Source organism: Euphorbia lathyris, chromosome 1 (assembly GCF_963576675.1).
Source record: "Euphorbia lathyris chromosome 1, ddEupLath1.1, whole genome shotgun sequence".
Taxonomy (NCBI): Eukaryota; Viridiplantae; Streptophyta; class Magnoliopsida; order Malpighiales; family Euphorbiaceae; genus Euphorbia; species Euphorbia lathyris.
Window position 1 is genome coordinate 44,443,861 of NC_088910.1, and position 23,206 is coordinate 44,467,066.

Here is a 23,206-nt window from a genome sequence, read left to right on the forward strand (position 1 = left end):
AAAGCTACATAGATTATATTTTTGGATTTTTATATGAATACATAAATAAATATAAAATTACAATTAAATCATATTACCAAACTTAATTATAATAAATATGTCACTTTTTCTTATATATTACGAATAAATTATGATTTTATACCCAAATTAAAAAAAATGCAGGCCTCAATTCATAAATCCTAAACCATACAAAATATATCATAGACTCGTAATTTATAAGCCTTACTCTTTAAAATATATTAAAAATACACTACAAGAAAATCTGTAGTTAGGAACTGAAAATTCGATCGCAATTCAGTCCCTAAATACGTTTACTGGCCGAATTTTGTCGGTTACCGATGGAACTCGTTCGGTCCGTAACTACCTGGTCGGTAACGTGTTAGTGATGAATTTTCCAGTTCGGTCGTAAATTTCATGACCAATATGAAATGGTCGCAAAAATTAGTCGCGTTGTTACAGACTAAATATTCAGTCGTAAACCATAAAATTTGGTCGGCAACTGTGCTTCGGAGATATTTCCAATTCTTACTTTAGCGACGGAATTGACGTATTTCCGATGGATAATCAGTCAGTAAAATCTACATTTTTTTTGTTTGAAAAGTACTAATTTTCAATAGAAACAGAAAATTAAATTTGGATTGAAGAGAGTTCCTTTCCAGTAAAGGAGTAACTAAAACATAAATGCATAATATTACTGACTAAAATATTGAAATCAACATCAAAATTTATCGTGTAATCTACAAAGCATGTTCAAGAATCCGGCCGTGCATAGAAGTAATACAAGAAATAAGCATAGATAAACAACCCAGTCGATCCACCGAACAGAAAAACCTGTAACAATCAAAACATTTCGTTCACTAACCCACATATAGGACATCACACAAAAGTAGTCCATATTTGTCTTCACCACAAACACAAGATAAGATTCATGCACGATACAAAAAAAAAGGGAAAAATGGAAAATGGGAAGTAGAGAGGCAAATATTATATGCACAAATCATGTGAGGCAAACTTCCCTAATGGAAAACAAAGGATATCCAACACATCATGGACATAAACACAAATTGATTTGTTTGGAGTGTGAACATGATATAGACCTAATTAAAAAATAAACACTTGCATTTTGACAAAAGGTAAGAGACAAAGAAGACAAGTTTTATGCATTTTGGTATGATAATCAAGTTTACTAATGGACCAACAACTTTAACATATATGACCTTGTTTCTAGTTTCAATATTGGAGAATACAGAATCCAAGTTCTAGAAGTTCAACAAATTCACTCTATCTATATAATCCAATTAATCAAATTAAAAAACACTATATCTCAAGTTAGACAACTATTTGGCAGTTCCCTGTGGTATAAAAACTAACCTTTGCACCACTATTATCACCCTCCATTGCCATTGCTTTTTTCGGTTTTCTTTTTCTTCTTTTTTACTTGCATACAAAAATACCCAACAAACATATCAAGTGGACCCCTAATTCATAAATAATACCAAGCTAAGCATCAAAACATGCATTGACTATGTCTCTCTTTATTCTATTTTAACTTAAAGGAGGGTGGGAGGTTGCCGCCGGAACAAAATCGGGATTCACGGAGGCTGCTACATATTTCGGGATCCATGGAGGCTGCTGCATATTTCGAGAAAGCTGGGGGAGAAGTCGGCGAAGGTGAGAAAGAGGAAAAGAGGGGTTCGAGGAAAGAGGAGAGAATGGAAAAAGAGGGGCAAAACCTCTTCACTTTAAGGTATCGTACTGAAATGAGTGGGTTTTTTTAATATTATTATTTTAATGACCTATTAATCAGTCATTAAACAAGACTGATCAGTCATTAATGTGGGTCCAGGATTTGGCATTCACTTTTACGACTATCAGAGTAAGCTAATGACCAAGTTAGTCTTTATTTAACTACTAAAATACAATTGGTCATTAAAATCGGTAGTTAACTCCTCTTTTTCTTGTAGTGATGATTTACTTAATTTGACATAATTAAAATTTACTTGATATAATTGTAGATAATTTTTAAAACATGAATTTCTATATAAATTTCTCTTTTATTTTTGGGGTCGATAAAAATAATGATTTAGTTAATTTGACATAATTAAAAGTGTAATAACTTGACATAATTGTAGATAATTTTTAAAACATGAGTTTCTATGTAAATTTCTCTTTTACATATTTAGATGTGTAATTGTGTATTAAACACACACACACACACACACATATATATATATATATATATATATATAAATTTATTTCAGAAGAATTGAAAAGTTCTACAAACCCTTTGGTAGACTTTAATAATGGAGGAATGACAACAAAACACTTGGAAGGTCAATCCATGAAAATGTGTTAAAAGTAATATAATTTTTTTGGCAATAATAATCGGTAATGGTAATTTTTTCTTTATTTCTCCCTTGAGTAGAGGGATTAACGGACTAACCTTGATCAACCCAAATTTGCTATTTGTTACACAAAACTAGACCCAAAATTGGAGATAAAAGCTTCTTTTCATTCATTGGAACTATATAGGGTGTTTGGATGGAAAGTTTTCACATGAAAAATGATAAAGGTTATCTTCCACTCAGTAGAATTTCTTTATACATGAGTTAGAAAAATAAAGAGAAAATGATTGATGTTATCGTTATGAGAAGGAAGGTGAAGGATAAGAATTATTAAGAATGTAGCTAACGAGTAGTTCCTTATATAGGCAAGTCAATGGTATCATAAGAATCTTAAAGAGTGCCACTGAAAAATGATTGATGGAATTTTTTTTATCTATATGAAAGTACTATTTGTCGGAGATTAATATAAGATATATGATTGGGCCTTAACAATCATATATCTTATATTAATCTCCGACACTATTATACTATTTTCCACATGTTAGTTATAGTGGCTGTTTGAAAGATGTGGTCTAATTTTGAATAGAATTTTCTTATTGTTATCCTTTTTTTAATTGACAAAATTCATCTCTATGAGTTCTAGAGGGATGTAAACGGGGCGGGACGGGGCGGGGAATGCATTTCCCCTTCCCATCCCCGACTAGTCGGAGATTTCCTGTCCCCATTCCCGCGAATTAGACGGGGACTGTTGAGCGATTTCCGCAAGTGCACGGTTTCTCTTATAGTAATAAAAAGATATCGATCCCACAGAGAACGTTTTTCAACAAAAACTTATTAATGTGTAGATTAAATACGACTTAAGGTTTGTATAAATAGATAATCGTTATTTGAAATTGGTTTTGAAATTGAGAGAATAAGAATATTAGATTAGAATATGTAGAATGTTAGAAATCAATTCTGTTTTGAGAATGAATTATAAAACAGAAACGTTTAGTGCTTAAAAAAGAGAATAAATGTATTCGTTTGCATTAAGAAAAGAAAACAACTTTAAACTTTGTACAAATTATGGAAATGTAATAACGTAAATTCCTTCAATTAAAGGGCTTTGAACCGCAGACATTTCTCCTACGGTCGGGTTAGATTGCTACCTTAACCAAATTAGTACTTATATGCATAATAATTAATTTGCCTAACTGTTCAACAAAGTTTCCTTGTAAAGATATTGAATTCAACTACGTATTAATGAAAACACCAGAACTCACTTCGGATCAATTACAGAAGTGCTACATAAAAATCTATTGAATTGTATAAACTTTATTAGATGAAGTATAAATTTGATACAAGTTTACAAAGAACAGAAAGCATGGAAGCATTCAAAACGACATTCAAGTTCCAGGTTGTCAATCCTTTCCTCAAACCTCGTTAGAGTTTGTCAGGCTCCGGGGTCGAATCCACTACTTAATCTTCTCGCTGAATCTTCGGAATAGAGATGGGTCGTCAACTACCAGAATGTAAACTAATATAAACTGATCTTAATCTAAATCTAAATGCTACTGTGTTTGTAATTATTTGATAAACAATGTGTGTACATCATATTGCTTTTTACAAAATCGAACTTCTAACTCTGAATTGCTTGACTCAGAATTTCTGCATTAATTCTGTACTAAATCTTTTCTTCAATATATCATATCAACTCTGAAATCAACTCTTTATTTATAGATGTTGAGGACTCGAGTCTAAGGATCGTGTCTGCTGTGAAGAGACGTTCTTATCCAATCGAACAGACGCGTATCTTTGAAAACGAACAAGTGTATATTGGGCTGCCAGAATATCTGAACTTACTGAGAATGTAAATTCTCGGCCGAGAATGGAGAAACAGTTTTTTCAGCCTTCGAACGAAAGGGGGAAGTATCTGGGCAACGAGTGTCGCGACCGAGAATGGAGGATTCTCGGTCGCGACACGGGATGTTTTTCTCCACTTTTGACTTCATCCTCGTCCTCGTTTCGGTGCGTTTGATTTTCGTCGTCTTTGACTCCTTTTCTAGAGTTTTCTTCGTTTTTGACCTCTTTTCGTTCCTATTTGGATTTTACCAAATATTTAGGTACCTTGCATAAAAGAAACATATTCGAACGTAAAAGTACTCTAAATAGATATAAACAACACGATTTCATAGAAAAACTGATGTAAATATTAATGATATTTTAGGTATATTTTGGGCTTAACAAATCTCCACACTTAATCTTTTGCTAGTCCCGAGCAAAATTTCACTGAATTTATTCTTTAACTAACCTCTTTATGAAAATAAAACATATATCTTTGTATTCCATTTTGAATTAGTTAAGCCGAAAAGACTAACTTCGCATGGCAAATTTATACGCAAAATATCAAACTAACTTAGTATAAAGGCGATATATCATTCGTCTTGTATTTCAATTTTAAATTGATGTATTTGGGACGATATAAGCACGCATGTTATAGAGTCTTTCGTCTCAAGGCATTTCAAAGCACAAAATTTCCTTTCCCAAACCTAAACTATTACATGATATGAGTAAGTATTTGGGTTAATGAACTGCTTAGTTACGCCCGAGATAAGGGTGGTCTCGATCGTAACTTTATATGCATTTTATTGCTTTTGTGTTTGCTCAAGAGGTACCGACCATGCCATGGGTGGACGTAATCGTTACTTTAAACTTAAACACGTTTAATTTCTACTTAAACGTTCCTTCCATACCTCGATTGTGATAAGGGTGGTCGCAACCGTGGCCAAAAGTAAACGGTACTTAATTTTCTTCCCTTTCATACCTCGATTGTGATAAGGTTGGTCTCAATCGTGGCCAAAAGTTAAGAATATTACTAATTGATTTAATTATTATGAATTATGAATTGTAAATTGGGAAAAAGAAAAATAGCACATTCATCATATATTGACTTAAAATTCAACATGTATTATGGCTAAAGTTTCCTTAAAAACTTTAATTGGTGTTAATGTAAGACGAAATCAAACCGAGCTAAAAATGTTAGTTCAATTTAATACCTATAAACCTAATTGAAAATTAAAAATAAGATTTATTGTATCATGAATTGCATGATAGAAAATAGAGATTGAAAGAAAGAATTTATTTACTTAAATACATTCACTCGAGACAATTTTACTTAAAATCGTATCGGAGATTTATGAAAAATTAACGAATTAATCTTCATGAAATTCTGTTATGAACTCAATTTCCCTAATTGGAGTGTTTTCATAATAGATTTTGCATCTATTAACGTTAACCTTAAAGCAAACTCCGTTAGGTCCTTCAAGTTCTAAGGATCCATAGTCGAATGTTTTAACGACTAAATATGGTCCTGTCCATCTAGACTTAAGTTTACCTGGAAATAATCGGAGTCGTGAATTAAATAACAACACCTTAGCTCCAACGCTAAAGCTTTTGACTTTAATTTTGGCATCGTGCCATTTTTTCACTTTCTTTTTATATATTTTTGCATTTTCGTAAGATAAATGACGTAATTCATCCAACTCATTCAAGTCGAGCAAACGTTTCTTACCTGCTTGTTGTAAATCATAGTTAAGTGCTTTAATAGCCCAATAAGCTTTATGTTTTAATTCTACTGGCAAATGACATGGTTTCCCATACACTAATCGGTATATGGTGTCATTCCTATTGGTGTTTTAAATGTAGTACGGTATGCCCATAACGCATTGTTGAGTTTACAAGACCAATCTCTCCTTGAAGACGAAACTGTTTTCTCTAGAATCCATTTGAGTTCTCTATTTGATATCTTTGTTTGACCATTCGATTGAGGATGGTATGGCGTAGATACGCGGTGGCGTACTCCATATTTTCTCATAAGTGATTCAAAACTACAGTTTATGAAATGGGTACCTCCATCACTTATCACAACTCTTGGGAATCCAAATCTACAAAATATATTGTCAAGAAATTCAAGGACAACCTTAGAATCATTCGTCGGGGTTGCAATTTCTTCAACCCACTTTGAAACAGAATCTACGGCTACTAAAATATAAGTTTTACCAAAAGAAGGGGGAAAAGGACCCATAAAATCGACCCCCCACACATCGAAGACTTCAACTTCTAATATGTTTGTGAGAGGCATCTCATCTTTCCTTCCAAAATTCTCGGTTCTTTGACATTTGTCACAACGAATAATAAACGAACGAACGTCTTTAAACAATGTAGGCCAAAAGAATCCACATTCTAATATCCTAGCTACTGTTTTACTAACGCCGTTATTCCCTCCATAAAAGCTTGAATGTCATTTTGACATTATAGACCCGTATTCATTTTCGCTAACGCATCTCCTAATCATACCATCACCATAAGTTTTGAACAAGAAGGGATCTTCCCAAAAATACTGTCTAACATCGGAAAAGAATTTTTTCTTATGCTGGAAACTTAACCCTTCTGGAACAATATTAGCTGCGAGATAATTCGCTATATCTGCATACCATGGTGACATGACACTTTTTATCTGATAGAGATATTCATTAGGGAAATCATCTCGTCTACCGATAGTTTCACATATAGGACCATTTTCATCTTCAAGTCTCGATAGATGATCGGCGACAAGGTTTTCTACTCCATTTTTGTCTTTAATTTCTATATCAAATTCTTGTAATAACAAAACCCATCTAATCAGACGTGGTTTTGCATCTTTTTTAGCAAATAAATACCTTAAATCTGCGTGATCGGTATATATAATAACTTTAGATCCTAGCAAGTACGACCTAAACTTATCACATGCAAAAACTACCGCTAACATTTCTTTTTCGGTTGTGGTGTAAATTAATTGAGCACCGGACAATGTGTGACTGGCATAATAAATAACATGAAGCTTCTTATCATTCCTTTGACCTAAAACACATCCTACGGCTAAGTCACTTGCATCACACATAATTTCAAAAGGTAAATCCCAATCGGGTTTAGCAATTATGGGTGCACTGACTAAGGCTGTCTTCAATGTTTCGAAAGCTTTAACACAATATTTATTAAAATCAAAGGTTGAGTCTTTCATAAGTAAGTTAGTAAGTGGTTTGGAAATTACAGAAAAGTTTTTAATAAATCGTCTGTAAAAACCTGCATGTCCTAAAAATGACCGTACTCCCTTAACAGTAGTTGGAGGGGGTAATTTCTCTATCACTGAAGTTTTTGCTCTATCCACTTCTAATCCTTTTTCAGATATTTTATGACCTAAAACAATTCATTCGTCAACCATGAAATGACATTTTTCTCAGTTTAACACTAAATTCGTCTCTTCACATCTAAACAAAACTTTATCTAAATTTCCTAAACATACATCGAAAGAATCTCCATAAACTGAAAAAGCATCCATAAAAACTTCTATGATATCTTCAATGAAATCGTTAAAAATTGCAGTCATACAACGTTGAAATGTTGCTGGTGCATTACATAGATCAAAGGGCATTCTCCTATATGCAAAGGTTCCATAAGGACATGTGCAGGTTGTTTTATCTTGGTCATCCGGGTAAATATAAATTTGAAAGAATCCATAATAACCATCTAGAAAACAATAAAAAGCATGACCGGCTATCCTTTCGATCATTTGATCAATGAAAGGTAGAGGAAAATGATCTTTCCTGGTTGCTTTGTTTAGGTTCCTATAATCTATACAAACCCTCCAACCGGTGGTGGTTCGCGTAGGTATTAATTCACCTTCGTCATTCCTTACAACAGTTATGCCTCCCTTTTTAGGTACACAATGGATTGGACTAACCCATTCACTATCCGAGATAGGATAAATGATTCCATTGTCTAAAAGTTTAGTAATCTCATTTTTTACTACTTTTTTCATGTTCGGATTTAAGCGTCTTTTCCTATCCGCTTTAGGTGGATTATCTTCTTCTAAGTGAATTATATGCATTACAACACTAGGATTAATTCCTTTTAGGTCTGAAATTTGCCATCCCATACTTCATATCCTATTTCTAACAACTTCTTTCAATTTTTCTTCTTGATCTTTTGTTAACTTGTTAGAGATAATTTTAGGTAGAGAATCGCCTTCGCCTAAGAAAGCGTACCACAAATGGTTTGGTAACTCTTTAAGTTCTAATTTAGGAGGTATTACAATTGAAGGCAGAACTGGTCCATTTTCTCGAATCAAAGGTTCTGGGTCCTTATCTTCTAATTCTTCTCCCATTATAGGTTCTATTACTTCTTCTTTTTGAATAATGTCATTGACACAATCTTCAACTAAGTCAAGTTTCATACAAGCGAATTCCTCCATAGGATATTTCATCGCTTTGTTCATATTATACTCGATCTTATTATCTTCTCCTATTCTTAAAACTACTTTCCCTTCCGACACATCAACTAGAGCACGTCCCGTGTTTATAAACGGTCTACCAAAAATAAGTGGACAATTAACGTCATATGCAAAGTCTAATATAACGAAATCGGTAGGAAAAATAAATTTGTCAACTTTAACTAAAACGTCCTCAATTATACCATATGGTCTTTTAGTGGTTTGATCTGCTAATTGCAAAACCATATTGGTACGTTTGATATCTTCTTCTAAACCTAACTTGTTAAAAATAGACAACGACATTAAGTTTATACTTGCTCCTAAATCACAAAGATAACTTGGGAATTCAATATCTCCCAACTTACACGGAATAGTAAAACATCCGGGATCTTTGAGTTTAGTGGGCAAATTGCTTGACACTGTTGAACTACAGTCTTCAGTTAGCGAAATTGATGAAATTCCTTCCCAACTTATTTTCTTTGAAATTAAATCCTTTAAGAACTTACCATAGTTAGGAATTTGCGTAATCGCATCCATAAACGTCAAATTAATGTGCAAATTTTTAAGTTTGTCTAAAAACGTTAAAAGTTGTTTGTCATAGTCCTTATTTCGGACTTTGTATGGAAAAGGTGGTTTGGGTATAAAAGTTTTTATACTTGAGTCAATTGGTGAACTTTCTGTGTTTAATGTATCTTCTTTGGATTTTCGTAAATCAGTTCCTGGTAAAGTCGAATCTCCGGGAATTTCCGGACCTAAGTAATTTTTTCCTGAACGAAGAGTGATAGCCTTTACATGCTCTTTCGGATTTTCCTCCGTATGGCTGGGAAGACTTCCCTCTTTCCGGGATGGAATTGATTAGCAATTTGTCCAATTTGAACCTCCAAATTATGGATGCTAGATGAGTGGTTTTTAATAAGCTGATCGAATTTATTCTCGATCCGTTTAAAACCATCGTCGTGATTACTTATTTTTCCACCGATAGCATCTATAAATTTGTCGATTTTAGAAGATAAAGTGCTAATCGTATCTCTTGATTGATTTTGATAATTATTGGTACGATTTTGATTAGTATTTGCATTATTATTATTATCTTTCCAGTTAAAGTTAGGATGATTCCTCCATCCAGGATTATAGGTATTAGAATAAGGATTATTAGTTTGGTTTTGCCCTTGGGAAAAATTTACCTGTTCAATCTCGCTCATACCTTCATAATCCACTTCCGTTTGGATTGGATTACCGTTAGAATCGCACGGTGCCATAAACCTATCAATTTTGTGCGATAAGGCAGAAAATTGGGCTTGTAACATCACAACTGGATCAAGATTCACTATACCTTTAACTGATGATGTGGTTGAGGACGATGGTTTTGCCACCGGTATATGTCCACGTTCTGCGGGCCACATACTGCTGTTGATTGCCATTTCCTCCAAAATTTCTCTTGCTTGGGCTGATGTCTTCTTCATAAATAACCCTCCCGACATAGCATCTAATGAACCTCTAGTTGTAGGATTTACTCCATTATAAAATGTTTGCATTAAAAGTGCATCGGGCAATTGGTGGTGTGGGCATAAACGTTGAAGTTCTTTAAAACGTTCCCAAGCCTCATAAAGAGTTTCGTTATCATTTTGAGAAAAAAATGTTAACTCTTTTATGACTCTTGCGGTTTTTGCTAAAGGAAAATATTTTGATAAAAACGCTTGGGCTAGTTGGTCCCAAGTCGCAAATGCTGCGCCTGGCATAGAAGTTAACCACTCTTTGGCTTTGTCCTTCAAAGTGAAAGGAAAGGGGCGAAGTTTGATTGCTTCGGCAGTCACATCTGGTATCTTAAAAGTGTCACAAATTTCAAGGAAATTTATTGGGTGTTAGGATTTTCGTTAGGTAACCCATAAAATGTTACATTATTTTGCAACATATTAAGCAAAGCGGGCTTAATTTCAAATTGGTTTGTAGTGATTCTGGGTGTAATGATACTATTGGTTACACCAGCCACTCCTGGCCTAGCGTATTCCATAAGTGTTGGTGGATTTGCCATATTTTCTGGCGGTGGTTCTGAATTTTGTTTTTCTTGTCTTTCTTTTTCTTTTTAATAGTCTTTTCAATTTCTGGGTCTAGCGGTTTTGGTGGAATGCCTGAACTTCGAGAACTGCGCATGAACTTGAAATCTTACATGAACCGAAACTACCTTCAAAACAGAATTTGAAAAATAAATATGTTAGTAAATTAAAATTAATAAATTACAAAAGTTAAAATAAGTATGTATAAACTTAGATTCGAAATAAAACACGAAAAATCTAAATTTTTGTTAAAATTTTTGGCGTTCCCCGGCAACGGCGCCAAAAACTTGTAGAGCGATTTCCGCAAGTGCACGGTTTCGGTTGTAGTAATAAAAAGATATCGATCCCATGGGGAACGTTTTTCAACAAAAACTTATTAATGTGTAGATTAAATATGACTTAAGGTTTATATAAATAGATAATCGTTATTTGAAATTGATTTTGAAATTGATAGAATAAGAATTAGATTAGAATATGTAGAATGTTAGAAATCAATTCTGTTTTGAGAATGAATTATAAAACAGAAACGTTTAGTGTTTAGAAAAAGAGAATAAATGTATTCGTTTGCATTAAGCAAAGAAAACAACTTTAAACTTTGTACAAATTATGAAAATGTAATAACGTAAATTCCTTCAATTAAAGGGGCTTTGAACTGCAGACAATCCTCCTACGACTAGGTTAGATTGCTACCTTAACCAAATTAGTATGCATAAGAATTAATTTGCCTAAGTGTTCAACAAAGTTTCCTTGTAAAGATATTGAATTCAACTACGTATTAATGAAAAAACAAGAACTCACTTCGGATCAATTACAGAAGTACTACATAAAAATCTATTGAATTGCATAAACTTTATTAGATGAAGTATAAATTTGATACAAGTTTACAGAGAACAGAAAGCATGGAAGCATTCAAAACGACATTCAAGTTCCAGTTTGTCAATCCTTTCCTCAAACCTCATTAGAGTTTGTCAAGCTCCGGGGTCGAATCCGCTACTTAATCTTCTCACTGAATTTTCGGAATAGAGATGGATCATCAACTACCAGAATGTAAACTAATATAAACTGATCTTAATCTAAATCTAAATGCTACTGTGTTTGTAATTATTTGATAAACAATGTGTGTACATCATATTGCTTTTTACAAAATCGAACTTCTAACTCTGAATTGCTTGACTCAGAATTTCTGCATTAATTCTGTACTAAATCTTTTCTTCAATATATCATATCAACTCTGAAATCAACTCTTTATTTATAGATGTTGAGGAGTCGAGTCTAAGGATCGTGTCTGCTGTGAAGAGACGTTCTTATCCAATCGAATGGACGCGTATCTTTGACAACGAACAAGTGTATATTGGGCTGCCCGAAAATCTGAACTTACCGAGAATGTAAATTCTTGGCCGAGAATGGAGAAATAGTTTTTTCAGCCTTCGAACGAAAGGGGGAAGTATCTGGACAACGCGTGTAGCGACCGAGAATGGAGGATTCTCGGTCACGACACAGGATGTTTTTCTTCGTTTCTGACTTCCTCCTCGTCCTCGTTTCGGTGCGTTCGATTTTCGTCGTCTTTGACTCCTTTTGTAGAGTTTTTCCTTTGTTTCTTATCTCTTTTCGTTCCTATTTAGATTTTACCAAATATTTAGGTACCTTGCATGAAAGAAACATATTCGAACGTAAAAGTACTCTAAATAGATATAAACACCACGATTTCATAGCAAAACTGATGTAAATATTAATGATATTTTAGGTATATTTTGGGCTTAACAGGGACATATTTGTCCCCCATCCCCGTCCCTGCGGGGATCCTTATCTCGGTTTAAAAACACATTTTCCCTATTCTATATCTCGTCTCCACGGGGAATCACCATTTATATTTTAAAAAATCAATATATATTTCTTTTCTCTTTTCCTTTCTAGTTCTAGGTTTGTTGGAAAGAACATTAGAGATATTATGCATTTAGGTTGGGAAAAAAATATCCATTTAGTCCTTGGCTAATATTTTATTTATCCCATTAATTTTTTTATTTGAAAATAAGTCTATTTAATTTAAGTTAAATGTTATAAATTATAATATTTAAAGAATAATTTTAATTATAATGGGGAATAATTGGGGATTCATCGGGGATTCCCCATCGGGGGTTAACAGCGCGGGGTCGGGGATCCCCACGGGACGGGAATACCATCCCCTATCCCCGCCCCATCCCCATCACGGGGGATAAAATTATCCTCATCCCCGTCCCATGGGGATTCTTATCGGTGATTCCCCATCCCCGTCGGGGCGGGTCACCGACGGGGATAGGGAATCCCCGCCCCATTTGCATCTCTAGGAATCTTCATATAAAGGATTAAAGTCCAAATTTTAAGGAAACTTATTGAATTTTTGCCTAAGTATCATTTGTCAAAGATGATACAAGATCAAGAAAAGGATTACTCCAAAACTATCGACCAAAGGAGTTGGCATGCCGTATCAACCATACAATACGACATGTGACGTGCTAACATTGTCCGACATGACATGCCAAAGGACAATCACATTTTGCTAAAGCCAACATGATGATGCGGAGCATCTCCTTTGAGGATCGAGTCCGGGCAAGGGAAGTCGGAGGAGGAAGCAAGCACGGACAATTATTGGATTAGCAACCAATCCATATTCCGCTTAACTTAATCCCACGCTTCACATGGAGTATGAGTAATCTGGAGGAAGTTGCACTCATTGGATCAGCAGCCAATCCACGCTTCTCCTGGCTATCCTATGCTCCGCATGACTGAAGTCATGTTCCGCTTGGGATCACTTAAAAAGCCTTGTGGATCAGCCTTGCGCCTTACTCCAACTTCCTCATATTTACAACTTTGCCACTCCCTAATTACAATTGACATCAATAAAAACTATCTAACTCCTAAGAGCAAGTGGACTCTATCGTTATTAAGTAGTAAACGTTCCTAAGAATGGTATCGACCCCACATAGACTAATTTCACTATAAGAATTTTGTTCTATAACGACCAAATTTAACGACAGTACATCTAATACCCTTGTTAAAAATACTTTTCTACGAAAGTAAAATATTACTCTCACTAAAACTTAAATACTATTAATGACCGTAAACAAAACTTGTTGTTATTAATATATATTACCCTGTTATTAACATATCCTTATTCACAATAAAAAAAAAATACGATAATTAGTATTAAATTCCCCTCCTTAATTGGAGTTTTGTCTCCGATATTTCCCTCCAACGCAAAATATACCGCCATTGATTTCCCCCCAAATATTTGGCTTCAATGAAGGAAAAAGGGATTTTGAAGAGTCCTCTGAATTGCAATCGTGTCTAATCCGAAGTCCCTCTCTCCCTTTCTTCAACACGGCTCTACTGTATATCCGCCTCTACTAGCCCTGCAAAACCCTCCTCACGTCATCACGTCCTCCTACTCGTTCTCCATCAACCCCTTTATCCTAACCCTAAATCTAACAAGGCTTTCTCCAACAACGTTCCTCCGAGATCTTCCTCGATTGCCCACGTTTCCTCACTGTTGACAAAGATTTAGAGTCTTTTCAAGTTCAGCGCTAAACCCTAATTCCTCAATAGGAAGAGGAATGGAGGCCTTGTGTTTACTCAGTTACATTCCTTAATTTCTTCCATTTCAAAACTGTGTTCCAAATTCGAAGTCCAATTTCACAATTAATTGCACAGAGAAATTGGGAGAGAAAATTCAGCTTTCCACTTCCTCTGCTTACACCATACTAGGTGTTGATCCGAGTTGCTCAGCCGCTAAACTCTAAGCTGCCTTCCTAGCAAAAGTAAGTGAGAGTATTCTTTACATATCTATTTCCTTTTTCTCCATTTCAATTTTATATTTTCCCACTATGGTTATGAAAGTGAAGCAATTCCATCCTTATTTTAATAGAGATGGGAGCAATTACTATGGTTCATGCTTTTATGTTCTCTGTCTTGCTTGTTTTCAAGTTCTGAGTTTTAGATAAAGCCACTAAATTGAAAAAGGGTTTGCGTCACTTTTTATTTTTCCAGACATTACCTAGTAAAGTAGATTAGAGATCATAGATTTGTGAGTTTGGGTTTGTAATGCTGCTTCATGTACTTTTGAAATTCATAACATTGCTTGTTAGTTGTCAGTTCCTATCTCTTTTTCTAATTACTCTCTATTGATTGCTGATTTTATCTAGGGAATGGATCCTTTTTATGAGTCAAATTGGGAAGCATTAGGGCATGGTGAAGATTACCAGGTTCAACTTGCAGTTGAGCAGTGCCTAAAAAGTACACATGATCCCTGTTTCTCTCTAACGCCTTTACATGTTATGCCACCATCCCCATGTTAATAGAGAGGAAGCATTAAAGGCTCAGGCCACTCCTCAAGATCAATAGACAGTTGATCAGGTTTTCTTTATCTTCTTTCGATTTTTCTTTTAAATTGAGCTGAAATTAAATTCCATTCATCTTGTTCTACAACTTGAGCCAACCCTGTAGGAAATAGCTCCCCACAATTCTTGTACACATAACCAATTATCAGTTATCAGATCTTGTTGTAATTCTAAGTCATGTTTCTATGATTGAGGTTGAGAAGCAGAGCATAAAGAAAACTGTCCAAGAGAATATGGCTATATCCAACACAATGTCAGGAACCACCTAATACATACTGCTTGTTTAATACCATCAAAACTATCAGAATGGAAAAACTAGACAATGACATGTAATATGAGTAATATTATGTAAACCTGCCTGTCAATGATATGATCTTGGGCAAATCAACTCGCAATAGGTGGGGGTCTGCAGGAATTAGCACTAATGGAAAACAGGTAATTTGTGTTGCATTAAGGCCGATAAATCTGATAAAAAGCCTTTCAAGTCTCATTTGAAATTCATAACTTGGCTCATATAGCACTGGTCATTGATGTGGTATCTGGATCTGAATCATGTTGTGTTGTTCAAAGATATAACTTCTGATATGATACTAATCGTTCAAAGACATGATTTTAGATTCATAACTTCTGGTTCAATGGTATGATCATAGTCATAATTAAAGTTAAAACTGGTAGAACCTTTCAAGTCTTGCTTTTCTTGAACAATTTCTGGTGTGTTTTTCAATTTTGTGTATAATATTTACCGATGCTAGTAGGTGGTCAGAACATAGTTCATTAAGGGCCAACTAGATCATTAACATTACATCCTAATTGGAATTATTTATTTATCTTTCAAATGTTGTTTTTTCAGTTTAAATTCCTATTTCCTCAAAAGTAAATCTATAGCTTAGAGGTTCTCTTAATGACCCTAAATTAAACAGAAAATGTAGGTTCTAAGGGTAGCAAATTGAAAAACACGGTCTTGTTTTAGATTGAAATGTAAGTAGAAAACCTGTAACTCTATGGCAATCGCAGACTTGGGATGGTAACACCGATTAGTTATCATATCGGACTGTAACTTGTTTGTTCCGTTTTATGGCTGAGCAAAATCTTAATTGCAAACCTTGTACACTGAACAAGATTTGCAATATCACTGCTAGTTTTGGTTTTCATGTACTTGTATACTTGTTTCTGAGTACTATAACACATAAAAGAAGACAGTAATTTATTTAAACTAAATTATGCTTTTTTATATATCCATTTCCAAAGCAAGGTTTATACACATAGCCACATATATATCACTGATCACATATTTACAAGATCCACATTACTAATAAAAATACACAATTCACACGTAATTGTTGGGATTACTCTTGTTATTGCTCGAAGTTCGTCAATTCTCTTTGATTTTTGTGAAGGTGGCCATTGACTTGATAAACCCATGTCCTTGTAAGATTCAGGAGCTTCAAGTGTTTCGACAGTGGCTGCCATTTTAGGGTCCATACTTATGCACTGAAGGTGGCCATTGACTTGATACGTACTACAATCTCTTACTACTTTTCAGGTAAGGTTTAACCCAATCAATTAGGTTTTGCCCCCTCTTTGGTGTTAGTTTATCCATTTCTCTTCTTCATGTTAATAGGTCTAGTAGTACTACTCCAAAACTATAAATATCGCGTTTTGTTGTCAAGTGCCCTGCATTCATTCATTTAATTTTTAATAATATCACATTTCAAATTTAAAGTGTAGACTCAATAATTTTGGCAAAAATGAACAAGTGACTGAGTTGATTTTTATTATTTTAGAATGGTGTTTTCACTTCTAAGCCACATCTAATTTGTTGTTATTTAACTTGTTAAATGACATGTGATAAATAGGATTTCTGCTTGAGATTCTGTTTGACTCTGTTTTTTACAAGTTCTTTTGTTCCATTTGAAGGTTGGGTGATATAAATGAAGCAAGTTGGTTGTTTGAAGGGAAAAATATGGTTGGTGTTTGAAGCATTGTCATCAATTAACATGAGGAAAATTCATTTTCAAAGAGGTGGAATGCTTCATTGTCCGAACCATGCTTGCAAAGGCTACCAATGATAGAAATACGCTGTCACCACATCATGTTCGTGAGATGCAAATAAGCAAGTTCACCCCTAATAGTTTCCGTAATTAGATTCATGGTTTAATGGTATCAGTAGTAGTTTCTTCTTACGAGGATGTTTACTAGTGAAGACTTGGTTCATGTGAATAGAATTCTTCAAGGTGTGTTCCTAATGCCTTAAATTTTTTGATTTCTTATGGTTACTTGTGTAAATAGATTCATGATAACTTGAAATTATCGGGAAATATTTCTTACTAGAAAGTAACCCTCGCTTTGCTTCGGGAATTTAAAAAAATCTTTAATGCTGTATTTAAACCAAAAAAATATATCAATTTTCATAATTGTTTTTTTAGGAACTATCTATATACATTGATAAAAGAAAAAAAACCAAGGTTAGACATAAACTGACTGTTTCTCATCGTGAATTTGAAAATATCAAACCTACTAACCAGTCGGTCTAGTTCCAACTGATATCTGAGATCCAAAACTGCAGGTCCAAAGTAACCAAAGCTTACAAAAATAATCGGATACTTTTGAATTTATATTATTGTGCTCTTAAAACAACATATTTTTTGTGCTTATAAGACCAAATGAAGTACAAATTTTATCATTTCCAATAAAAACATTATGAGATTAATTAAGTAATATGAAGAACACATAATTCTAATAACAGCAAAGAAGTCTTTGGAAGCAATGCATATCCCATACACAAAAGCATTATCAAATTAATCAAGTAAAAAGAAGAACACGTGATTCAAATAATACCCAGAAAGTGTTTAGAAACGGTTCATATCCCAAAAACAAAAGAGTTAACATAGGTCAATTGCAGTGAAATTTTATTGAAGCAGGAAAAACTAACCATCTTAGAAATTTGTTCCTGATCTAGATCATACTACCTGCAAATTAATGGGAAACCCTTAAGAAAATGAAAAAAAAAAGATTAATCTGCACAATTTGTATTTTTAGGTAAGACAGGAACGTTAAGAGGAAAGAAAAAATTCAGATTTGAAGATTGAAATAGCAGAAGGAAAAGGAAAATTGAAATGGATTTTAGTTTTATTTATCTCTTCAACCCGTAGATTCCAAAGATTTAATTAACAACAACCCATAAACCCAAAAGAAAACGAAAACAAAGCAACAAAAATGAAGTCCTCAAAAGCCTAGATCAGGTCACAATGAGGGAAATATATTGAAAACACATCTGGAATCAACAACTACCTGATGGTTGAGAAGATCACCTTTATTTCATCCGACCATAAAAAACCATTCAAAGGAAACATAGTTGGAAGCATTTGTAAGAGCTCGTTACTTTCCAAACAATCATATTATAAAACTTCATATTAATTATGCTTAAAATTTCAATATGTAAAAATAGAAAGAAGATCTTTTTAACAATTGGGCAAAAATTCAACACATAATTAGAAAGAAATGGGAAGGAGAAAAACTGAAATTAATACATGCCTCAAACTCTTGTCTTTCTACAGCAGATATATAAAGTATCAATTGAGACATGAAGATTGGAAAAAGGCAAAGTGTGGTCATAAATCGGACGAAAACAATCATTGTGATTCAGAATATATATACATAACTGAAAAAGGTAGAAAAAGTACCAGACATTGAGAAAAACACCGGTCAATATAATGAAATGCTCTGGTTCTGAAAATCTATGTAAGAGCAAACACATCGCACCGACAGAGTAAAAGGGAATAAGAAATTTGAGTTCAGGGGAGAACTATAGAGGAATATAACAAAACAAACAAATGATTAGAAGATAGAAAAGAAGCCTACCAGTAGAAACTGAGTTAATAAAAAAGGCTTAAAGCATTGTTTGGCTCCTGATGTATCCAAAATTTTATTATTTGGTTACATTTGGTCTGTAAGAAGTGAAAAATTTGAAACATGAAAAAGCACATAAAATAAAACACAGAAAAATTAGAAACATGCACCTAAGATCATATCGAACCTGAAAATTGTCACGGAGCAAAAGAAAAATCAAAATGTTACAAACAGAGCAACAAACAAAATAATAGAACCCTAGAAATTAGAAGTCATCTAAATAAAGAAATATGCATACCTTTGTTCAGATCTAACCATCCAGTGAGGCACAGACACTCAATCCCACAGCAAGAAACCTAAATAAATGAAATCTTACCAGCTCAAAATCATGACATGCTTTTCCATTTCATCTATGGAAATAATAGGTAAGAAAAAGAAGATTCCTGGAAAATTAAAAAAAGAAAAACCCAGATACAAAGGAAAGAATGAACAAAAAGAGAGATAGTAGACACTTCATGCGTTTTAAAACTAAGCATAAGCTAGGACAACCTGATCTTTCAACGCCGACCACAATTCCGCCTACTAAGTACTTCGTAGATCTGCACAAATAAAGGTCAGAAAGGAAAATAAATAACCCTAAAGATCAGTAAAATAAAGAAAGCAAGAGATGGTAAAAGCAAAAGAATAAAATAGCAGATCTAAACCCGTAGGAGCAAAAGAATGAAATAGAAAAAGCAATTAAATAGAGAAAATAACCAGATCTGCTATTAGAATGAAAATAAGAAAACATGATTCAGATTTGAATATTGAAATAGTAGAAGGAAAAGGATAATTGAAATGGATTTATAGTTTTATTTATCTCTTCAACTCATAGATTCCAAAGCTTTAATTAACAACCGATAACCCGAAATGAAAACAAAGCAACAAAAATGAAGTCCTCAAAAACCTAGATCAGGTCACAATGAGGGAAATAGATTGAAAACTAATAATTAGAAAGAAATGGAAAGGGGAAAAACTGAAATTAATACATCCTAACTCTTGTCTTTCTACAGCAGATATATAAAGTATCAATTGAGACATGAAGACTGGAAAAAGGCAAAGTGTGAGTCATAAATCGGACGAAAACAATCACTGTGATTCAGAATATATATACATAACTGATAAAGGTAGAAAAAGTACCAGATATTGAGAAAAATACCGATCAATATAATGGAATGCTCTGGTTCTGAAAATCTGCGTAAGAGCAAAGACATCGCACCGACAAAGAGTAATAGAGGCAGAAACCGAAAGAGGAAGAAGCAGATCAGGTGAGAGCAAAAGGTAATGACCAAATTGATGAAAAATCTGAAACCTAGAAGCACACACGTAAAAGACAAAACTAACCTCCATCAAGCGAGGAGAGAGACCGACATAATATTTTGCATCAGCGGGGTGAAGGCAAGGAGAAGACAGGTTTCCGATGAAAACTCATGGTCTCCGATGTAGAAGGAATGAGGAAGAAAGAAAGTGCAGATTAGAGAAGATGATGTGAGGAGGCAAAGCAAGAGTAAAAGTGCGTAACCCTGAATCGGGTAGTGGATGGACGAAAATACCCTCCTAAACGGCGTCGTTTTGTTGTGAGCAGTAGAAACTTGAAAAGACCAAAAAACACCTAAAAATAAAAGGTATGGAAGAATTTGAGGGACTTAATTGGAAATTTTTGATAAAAATACTAAAATGTACTGTTGAAAGCATTCACTTTTATAGTATATATATAATTTGGATTATTGGATAAGAATTTTTTTTCTGTGTGATTTTAAGATTTGATCATCCTCAGTTTTATGTAGACATAGGTCCAGTACTTGATCTTATAGCTGGAACATTTTCTAGAGGAACATCTGTGCTCTGCACTTATCCTCTTGATTTAGTTCGAACTAAATTGGCATACCAGGTAAATAACCGAAATATATCTTTGTAACACACACATATTTATAATAGATGTGCTCTTCACTTATCCTCTTTTTTGTCTACTGATGTTTCTTATTTGTTTTTGGATGGTTACATTCCAGTAAGACCTACTTCCCCTATTAAGTTAGTGTGCAGAAGATTTTGGTTCAGCTGGGAGCAAAATACCAGGCCTTGGAGTTAGATACTCAGAATTGGTATTTTCTTATCATTTGGGCCTTTTTCTTTCCTAGTATTCAGATGTTGTCTATTTTGTTGAGATGAATTGTTATTTTCTAGTCACTTTGAATGTATGTAGTTTATGCTTATTTTTTACTGGTTTTCACTGACTTGACACTATGATCGCACCCGGAGAAATTTTGCTGGATTTATTTTGACTTGATTTCATAGCCGACTTCTGCTTTGAGTTATTTTGAAAAACACATTTTCCAGCTACTGAGATATTTTACATTTTCTATTTGGTCCTTTTGAGGGTGTGGTGGAACAAAATTACTTTTGAACTATCATGCTCTCAGAATTCCTCTATGTTATTTGAAGTTGTTTAGAACAAACATTCAGTTGAGGGGCTCATCTGAATATAATTGAGAATTTTACGGGCCAAAATTGCATTTTGCCTTGTTATATACCAATTTCATGCCATGGTATGTAAATTTTGTTTTTGGGACAATGCTCTAATTTGATTTGTGAAAGTAGTGAATATGTAATTGAACATTGTTTTGTGCGGGCTGTGAGTTTGGGTGAGGCAAAAACAAGCTGGATGGGGTTTAGTTTTAATCAGTAATGAACATTCAGTGTAAACCAATTCAACAATATCATAAAGCATATCCTTGAATAATACAAGTGATTGGATTGTTATTTTATCCATGTAATGTGTATAATCTATCTTTGGATCATTCACTTATCATTAAATTATTATGATTTTGATGTTCTAAAGATGATGGAAGTGAGATACGATCAGCTTTGGCTGAGTGGACTATTATATTTCATACATGGAACCTTTTCATTCTATTAAAAAATGAGAGTTTATTGTCATTTGTCAGCTCCGTCGCTCTATAGGGTCTTCCCTTATGCCGGTTTGAAGTTTTTTACTTCTACGAGGAGATGAAACGCCGCGTTCCTGAGGACCACGAGAAAGACATTAAGGTAAAACTGGTACACAGATCGTTTACTAGTTTGCTGGGTCTAAACGTTTAGGCTACCATTACATATTTGTCTCGTGGTTATTGAAATTTGGGATATGTTTATGAGTTATACTATGTAGTTTATTATATTACATTCTATATATTATGAAATGTTGTTGGATAAGCTCTAATATAATGAATTTCTAAGCTCCATTTAGTTATTAGCAGCCACTCCAAAGCTAGATGATTATTTTTTAGAAGATCTCAAAAGAGAAATAAATCGGTAAAGTCCATTAGGGATGAAGGTATGTGACTAGGTCATGTCATCTTTAAGTAATTTGCTAACTTTATAACTTTATAGTGCTGGTCCTCTTCTTTTCTTATTGTTCAGGGTGAACTTGCCTTTGAATTTGGAGAGTTGTTAAGGACGTTGTGGGCTCCAGGAGCAGGAGTCATGAAGATTAGTTATACTTTGATTCTATATCATATCATGTTATATTCAAACAAGATGATTTGTTTTGCCGTGTTAGAAAAAAATAGGGATCTAACATTTTTATTCATAGTTATGCACTTTTGTTTCAATAAAACAACAAATTGGTTTATATTACATTGAATTTATGTTTAAATTAGTACATTTGTATTTTAGTGTATTAAATATTTAGTTATAAATTTGCTTTTTAATAAAAATACACAAATAAACAACGACAATCTATTTATTCATTAAAACATTACAAAAATGACGGTAGAATACAAAAATAATAATTGTTTATTTATTCATTAAAATGTCAGAATAACGAGGGTAGAATTCATAAATAACAATTGTCTATTCCAATCTTGATCACATGCACCTTAATGAGCAAATTCACTTGCTCATTAAGGTGCATGTGAAAATTCCTGTTGTCTATTCACTTATTAAAATATCATAATAATTAAAGTAGAATATGCAAATTACAACGGTACATTCACTCGTTAAAATGTTATAATAATGATGGTAGAATATGCAAATAACGATCGTATATTCACTCATTAAAATGACATAATAACAACGGTTGAATCAATTAATAATGACGGTAAATACTATCCTTATTATTGAGTAGTAACAACGGTTTAGTAGCAGTCGTTGTTTGTTTTCAACGACAGGACCACGTACACCGTCGTTAATACTTTTAACCTCAAAGGCTTTAATGAGGGGCCACGACGGTATACACTCTCGTTATAAGTTAATAACGACGGT

General features: G+C 33.8%; 1 long non-coding RNA gene and 1 other non-coding gene across 8 annotated transcripts; both read left to right on the top strand.

Annotated features, from left to right (window-relative positions):
- Positions 1-10,182: 10,182 nt before the first annotated feature.
- LOC136215937 (small nucleolar RNA R71) lies at positions 10,183-10,289 on the top strand. The gene has a single exon (XR_010682939.1). It is a non-coding gene; the product is annotated as a small nucleolar RNA R71 (small nucleolar RNA).
- A 3,635-nt stretch (positions 10,290-13,924) lies between these two features.
- On the top strand, positions 13,925-22,571 carry LOC136230521 (uncharacterized). Of its 7 annotated transcripts, none has more exons than XR_010689442.1 (8): positions 13,925-14,479; positions 14,864-15,074; positions 15,265-15,493; positions 16,456-16,601; positions 16,976-20,837; positions 20,956-21,048; positions 21,892-21,994; positions 22,364-22,571. It is a non-coding gene; the product is annotated as an uncharacterized lncRNA (long non-coding RNA). The 7 variants fall into 7 exon arrangements; XR_010689440.1 differs by lacking the exon at positions 15,265-15,493 and having other exon boundaries at positions 16,976-20,571; positions 20,734-20,837; XR_010689433.1 differs by lacking the exon at positions 15,265-15,493 and having other exon boundaries at positions 16,976-17,292; positions 18,619-20,837.
- Positions 22,572-23,206: the final 635 nt, after the last annotated feature.